Source organism: Chlorocebus sabaeus, chromosome 25 (assembly GCF_047675955.1).
Source record: "Chlorocebus sabaeus isolate Y175 chromosome 25, mChlSab1.0.hap1, whole genome shotgun sequence".
Taxonomy (NCBI): Eukaryota; Metazoa; Chordata; class Mammalia; order Primates; family Cercopithecidae; genus Chlorocebus; species Chlorocebus sabaeus.
Window position 1 is genome coordinate 74,283,109 of NC_132928.1, and position 7,452 is coordinate 74,290,560.

A 7,452-nucleotide genomic window follows, 5' to 3' on the forward strand; every position below is an offset into this window, starting at 1 on the left:
AAGGTGTCTATGCCACCTGCATTTCCGCATGTAAAAAACAGCTCTGATATGTTTTGAGTGACAACTAAAAAATCCCTGTACTGTCCTGAAAAGTTGCATTCAATTCTTAATCTTTTTTTTTTTTTTTTTTTTTTTTAGACAGAGTCTCGCTCTGTCACCCAGCTGGAGTGCAGTGGCGCAATCTTGGCTCACTGCAACCTCCACCTCCCGGGTTCAAGCAATTCTCCTGCCTCAGCCTCCTGAGTAGCTGGGATTACAGGCACGCACCATCACGCCTGGCTAATTTTTGTATTTTTAGTAGAGACGGGGTTTCACCATGTTGGTCAGGCTGGTCTCGAACTCCTGACCTCATGATCTGCCTGCTTCAGCCTCCCAAAATGCTGGGATAACAGGCATGAGCCACCGCGCCTGGCCCTTTCTTAATCATTTTTTAATGGAAACCTACTAATGTGTTCTTGTTTGTTAATTTCTATGATGTGGAGAAATAGACCCTCCCCTGCCACTACAGATAAGTAAAGGGTAGACAGCCACTTCTCAGGGATGTTATAGGGGGTTTAGGCATCAAAATGAATGATTGGGCCATGTGGGTTTTAAGAGTTTTTCAACCTTGACTTTCATGATTCCACCTAAAAAACAGAGCTGTACTGAGCTTTTTTTCAACCAACCAACAAACGAAAAACACTTTTTCTGACCTATTTGAAACATTTTAGAACAGTCCCGTTCTATTTTTAGTATGAACATCAGTGTCAGCAACTCAGTGAGTGGCCCATTGTCCTGTCCTCCCACATTCAATAGTTTGAACTGGATTGAGTGAACGGAACCATCAGAAGTCACAGTCCTCATACTCATGAAATAAACTAGACTAGACTACATATAATAATGCCCAAGAAACATGAATGTAGTATACTTTAAAAAATATATATATATATAGCAAGTGAATGGGCGTTATGGCTCAAGCCAGTAATCCCAGCACTTTGGGAGGCTGAGGCGAGCGATTCAGGAGTGTGAGACCAGCCTGGCCAACATAGCAAAACCTCCTCTCTACTAAAAATATAAAAAATTAGCTGGGCATGGTGGTGCGTGCCTGTAATCCCAGCTACTTGGGAGGCTGAGGCAGGAGAGTTGCCTGAACCTGGCAGGCAGAGATTGCAGTGAGCTGAGATCACATCACTGCACTCCAGTCTGGGTGACAGAGTGATACTGTCTCAAAAAAAAAAAAAAAAAAAAAAAAAGTGAGAAAAACTTTCTGACTCAAAGATTGAAACTTGAAACTAACAAAAGCTGGTGTTGAGATGAAGGGAACTAGTTATTGTGGGGTTATTTTAATATAATTGTTTACTAAAGAAATATTTTAAAGCATCTGAATATTAGTGTCATAAATAACTATTTGGGAGAAAAGTCATTGGACCGTCTTGGGATATCAGTATACCATTTCTTCCAACATTCATAGCACCAGCATTAGCAACATTTGGACTTTGCAGATTTTGAAGACAATCTTCTCATCCCAGAGTGAGTGTCTCATCCATCACTGTCATTATATTTAAAATATAATTATGTTGGCTGGGCGCAGTGGCTCATGCCTGTAATCCCAGCACTTTGGGAGGCCAAGGAGGGCAGATCACCTGAGTTCAGGACCTTGAGACCAGCCTGGCCAACATGGTGAAACCCATCTCTACTAAAATTACAAAAATTAGCCAGGTGTGGTGGCAGACGCCTGTAATCCCAGCTACTCGGGAGGCTGAGGCAGGAGAATCACTTGAACCCTGAAGTTGGAGGTTGTAATGGGCCGAGACCGTGCCATTGCACTCCAGCCTGGCCTACAAGAGCGAAACTCTGTATCAAAAAAAAAAAAAGGAAAAAGAAAATAATATGCTCTACTGTATTTACCACTTTTATAGGATTTTCTGTGTTGTGAATGAGAATTTGAATCAATTTTTCCTTTTTAAATTAAAAAAATAATAAACTTAAGCTGAGACTTGTTTTAAATGAGTCCTTCCCATCCCCCCCAAATTTTTTTCTTGTTCTTCCACATGATTCTCATCTGTAAGTACTTCCCATGCTGAAAGGCAAAACTGGTGCGCGTCTCTCTTCGACTTCCTATGACCTATGAAGGAAAGAAGTTGTTGTTGTTTTTGTTGTTTTTGAGATGGAGTTTCACTCTTGTTGCCCAGGCTGGAGTGCAATGGCGCTATCTCGGCTCACCGCAGCCTCCGCCTCTTGAGTTCAAGCGATTCTCCTGCCTCAGCCTCCCGAGTAGCTGGAATTACAGGCATGCACCACCATGCCCGGCTAATTTTTTGTATTTTTAGTAGAGACGGGATTTCTCCATTTTAGTCAGGCTGATCTCGAACTCCCGACCTCAGGTGATCCGCCTGCCTTGGCCTCCCAAAATGTTGGGATTACAGATGTGAGCCACCGCGCCCAGTCAGGAAAGAATGTTTTATGAAGATGTAATCCTTCAGTTGAGGGTTCAAGTATGAAGCAATGGTCTTTGATTTTCCTTCCTTTAGATCAATCAAAAATTTTAAAGTGAATAAAATGACCATAAGGCAATTAGGGTAATATTATTTACATACTTTTTTAAAAAATAAAAGTCGAGGCTGGGCATAGTGGCTAATACCTGTACGCTCAGTGCTGTGGGAGGCTGAGGCAGGGAAGATCGCTTGAGCCCAGGAGCTAGAGACCAGCCTGGGCAACAGAGCAAGACTGCGTCTCTACAAAATTTTGAAAATTAGTCACGTGTGGTGGTGTGTCCCTTTAGCCAGGCCACTTCAGCCAAGCTGAAGTGAGAGGACTGCTTGAGCCCAGGGGTTCATGGCTGCAGTGAGCCATGATCACACCACTGCACTCCAACCTGCGTGACAGAGTAAAACCCTGTCTCAGAAAATCAATACAAAATTGTTAAAAGTTGAACGATGATTAAAAACTACATATGGCGTTTGTATGCATGTGGATAAGATCCGGTTAGAAAACATGGACAAATGAAATCAGTGTGATATGCTTGCAAAAATGTAGGTACGTTTTAAATGTTTATTGAAATGTACATTTGTTGGAGGCACAAATGTTTCTTATGATTAGGCATAATTGAAGCCTGTCAGTAACAATATGAACAATTAAGCAGCTGATCAATCATTACCTCCTCCTCCCTGTTCTTGTTACCCAATAAATAGGAAGAGCTGTAGAAGTTTGGGGGACTGCCTTTACTCACTAGAAGCAGGGGGCTCTCTTCTTCCCCATGCTAGTCCTTCCTTAAAATAGTTACTTTTGTTTTAAATTGTTTTTTCTAGTTCATCCCTTCGTTCAGTCATAATGATGGTCTCAAAAGTAGTGGTAGTAACTGCTGTAGTGACGGTCTCAAGTAGTAGTAGTGGCAGTCAGCCACATACATTTATATAGCTACCTTATCTGTGAAATAAAGTTAGCGATGACACTGAATATCTACAGCGAGAGATAAAGATAGGATGGGAACAGATGTGCATGTATATATGCATATTTTCAAACTGAGTTAATCTTTTAAGTATTATATCTATAGGCCCTTTGCTTGTTCTTAAAAGTTTACTACCAGCTCTCTAGGAAACAGCCCTAAGTTCAGATTTTCAGAACTTGGGAAGTCTCTAAAAAAAATTTATTGAAGTAGCAATTTGATAAGACTTACTAAAGGGACTTAAGGAACACTAGTCCTGATAATGCTTAGTGTCCACTGGGACGCACTAGAATTTTTGTTTTCGTGGGAAGTTGGGCCCTTTGGGGAAAGTAGAAAGAAGACTTTGTTCAGTAAGAGAAAAGAACAGTGATGCTACTTACTGGTAACCCGTCTATAGGAAACCAAACTTCCGGTCCTTTTTCTACCACCAAGTGACTTGAGTCAGGTCATCTAACCTTTCTTTTTAGATATCCTCATCTGTAAAGTAAGTGCGATAATTCTTGCCTTCCCCAAGCCTTATAAAGCTGATGTACAAGTAAAGCGAAATAACAGCATTTGGTGGTGCTGACTCCTTGCTATTTCCACGTACTTTTCATTTCAAGGCTCATCCAAGCTTTGTTGGAGGATCCAACTTCATAATAAAAGAACAGGACTATAAATGGAACCACAGTTTGGATTGTGAATTGCAAAAATAAACCCAGATGACGAAACCTTAACGTCCACGAAGGCAAGGACAGGGTCTGTTTGGTCACAACTGAATGCCCAGCCCCAGGTCAGGAGACTAACAAATAAGTAGTCGGTCTACAGATATTTGTCAAATGGACATGCAGATTGGCCTTCATGGTTATCTCTATGGAGAAACTAGCTCTGAGAAAGTAATCCATACTTAGGGTTTGAATGCAGTGCTCAATATTCTTTTTTGGTTTTTTTGAGACACAGTCTTGCACTGTCCCTCGGGCTGGAGTACAATGGCACGAACTCAGCTCACTGCAACCTCCGCCTCCTGGGTTCATGTGATTCTCCTCCCCCAGCCTCCTGAGTAGCTAGGATTACAGGTGACACCACCACACCTGGCTAATTTTTTGTATTTTTAGTACAGATGGATTTTCACCATGTTGGCCAGACTGGTCTTGAACTCCTAACCTCGTGATCCGCCTGCTTCGGCCTCGCAAAGTGCTGGGATGACAGGCATGAGCCACCCCACATGGCCGGAAAGTTGTTTGTTCTTTTCCTTTTGGTTTTTTTTGGGCGCCATCTCAGCTCACTGCAACCTCTACCTCCCAGGTTCAAGTGATTCTCCTGCTCCAGCCTCCCGAGTAGGTGGGATTACAGGCACGCACCACCATGCCCAGCTAATTTTTGTATTTTTAGTAGAGATGGGGTTTCACCATGTTGGCCAGGATGGTCTTGATCTCTTGACCTTGTGATCTGCCTGACTCGGCCTCCCAAAATGTTGGAATTACAGGCATGAGCCACTGCACCTGCACAGTGCTCAATATTCTACCGGATGTAGAAGGCAGCCAGACAGGGAGGGATTTGGAAAGTATATACTAATGGCTCTCTACTTGCGTGTTAAGCAGTATTCTATGTTGTCTTTGAAGTCTACATATCCATAAATGTGGATATGAATGTGGGTAGAGATTATTCAAAACAGCAATATGTTATTTGATTTGTTATATAGAGTTAAGGAAATCATTGTCTCTTCCAATGTTGCAGGTAGGTAGTTCACAGACAGCACTAACAGTAATGCCAGTTAAAGTGTTTGCTGGATGCACTGTGGTCTTTGTTGGTGTGTTTGTAGTGAGAACAGCTCCCTAGAAGACTCAGACCCAAGTCACCTTGGTTGACTTGATAGATCACCTTGGTTCCTTTGATAGATCACAGTTCTTGGTTCATTCAGTTCTGGTTATAGGTCCTCAAGACTATTCTACCTCTTTAATAGATTATATAGCTACATCATAAAAGATGGGCTGAATGAACCTCCTTATAATGATTTAAAATTTTTCATTTCTGGGTCATTTTGTAAAAAGTTCTTTCCCTCTCTCAGAAGCCAGACACAAATATGTAGTACCCTTGAAGCAAATATTCCCTCCACCCGAGAAGAAAAGGGAAAAGTGGGAATAAGGAAAAGGAGTGATTACACTTCATAATCTGAACAAAATCTGATCCTGGCATTGGTAGTTCTGAACTGAGCCTCACCAGAAAGCCTGGGAACTCTACTACCCGCTGCTGTCTTGAATGCAGGCTTACAAACAGCTAGACTTTATAATGGCTTACGACAATTTATTCAACCAAAAATTACGGTAATTTAAAATAGAGGACGGGCGCAGTGGCTCACACCTGTAATCCCAGCACTTTGGAAGGCCGAGGCGGGCGGATCACTTGAGGTCAGGAGTTCAAGACCAGCCTGGCCAACATGGCGAAACCTCATCTGTACAAAAAATACAAAAATTAGCTGGGCATCGTGGTGCATGCCTGTAATCCCAGCTACTCGGGAGGCTGAGGCAGGAGAATTGCTTGAACCTGGGAGCTGGAGGTTTCAGTGAACGGAGGTCGTGCCACTGCATTCCAGCCTGGGTGACAGAGTGAGTCTTCATCTCAATAAATAAATAAATAATAACATAGGGATACTGTACCACAAAAACTTTGTTAGTTTGAAGCCTTCTGTTCCCTCATCATTTACTCTTATTTTTCATAAGTTCATCTATGAGGTTTAGAAATTTCATATTTGTCTTTTTTTCCTAACCAATATTTGCGGAGGGTTAACAAATTTTCACCCACAAAGAAGTTCTCCATTAAAAAACACTGGTTCAATTTTAAAATTGTAATTGTTGCCTAGATAAGAACTAATTTAATAATTATATTGGACCGATGTTCTTTATTTGTTGAAGTAGCTCGTGTTATTTATACAGCTTTAAGAGAATTTGTTTTACATAAGAATGGATTATCATTTTATTCTTAGTTTAAGTTGCAGTATGACCCTTCAGTTCCTGGCAACACAGAAATTACTTTTTAGTGCCTCATTTTCCAAATAAATACATCCAAATAATTTCACATTTAGAACACAATTTCAGGCTGGCTGCAGTGGCTCATACCTGTAATCCCAGCACTTTGGGAGGCCAAGGTAGGTGGATCATTTGAGGCCAGGAGGTCAAGACCAGCCTGGTCACCATGGTGAAACTCTGTCTCTACTAAAAATACAAAAAATTAGCTGGATGTGGTGGCACATGCCTGTAGTCCCAGTTATTCAGGAGGTTGAGGCAGGAGAGTCACATGAACCCGGGAGGTGGGGGTTGCAGTGAGCCGAGATCACGCCACTGCACTCCAGCCTGGGCAACAGAGCAAGACTCTGTCTCAGAACAAAAACAAAAACAAAAACCCATAATTTTAAAATCACTACTCCTTTTTATATAGCATTTCTGAAAATCATACAGGCACATATATGCACCATGGATACATTATAGTTCCCATGTGTACATGGATACATGTGGTTTCTTTGATATTCCTAGAAAAGATTCTCTCTAATGGAAATACTAGATCCTTTTGTAACTCATAAGCATGATGATTGAGGTTTCACACACATGTATGAAATGTGCCTCCCTCAAACTGATAGGGACAGGAGGTAGGGAAATTCTGGGCAGAAGAGGGTGGGGCCCTTGCCAGGGACCCAAGCCTGGAACCGCAGCCCAAAGTGAGAACTGACATCCCTGTTTTCCCACTCAAATGTTGCCTTTTCCAAAACCCCCATGGCCCGTTCCACCCCCGATCCTGTGCCTATAAGAACCCCAGACTCTGCGGGCAGAGAAGAGGAGAAGCAGCTGGATGTCGGAGATTACAGCTGGACATCAGAGAGAAGTGGCTTGACTTCAGAGGGACAGCTTGACCGTGTCGCTCTGGAGAGGAGTCTAGCTGAGGGCGGCCAGACTCTGGGGGAAGATTACCTTCCTGCTCCATCCCCTTTTCAGCTCCTCTTCCTGCTGAGAGCTGTTTTCATCGACAATAAAATCCCCTGCATTTACCATCTCCAA

The 7,452-nt window shown here is 42.4% G+C and overlaps 1 pseudogene; it reads left to right on the top strand.

Moving 5' to 3' along the window:
• The first annotated feature begins 6,961 nt into the window (after positions 1-6,961).
• Positions 6,962-7,033, top strand: LOC119619888 (small nucleolar RNA U13; annotated as a pseudogene).
• Positions 7,034-7,452: the final 419 nt, after the last annotated feature.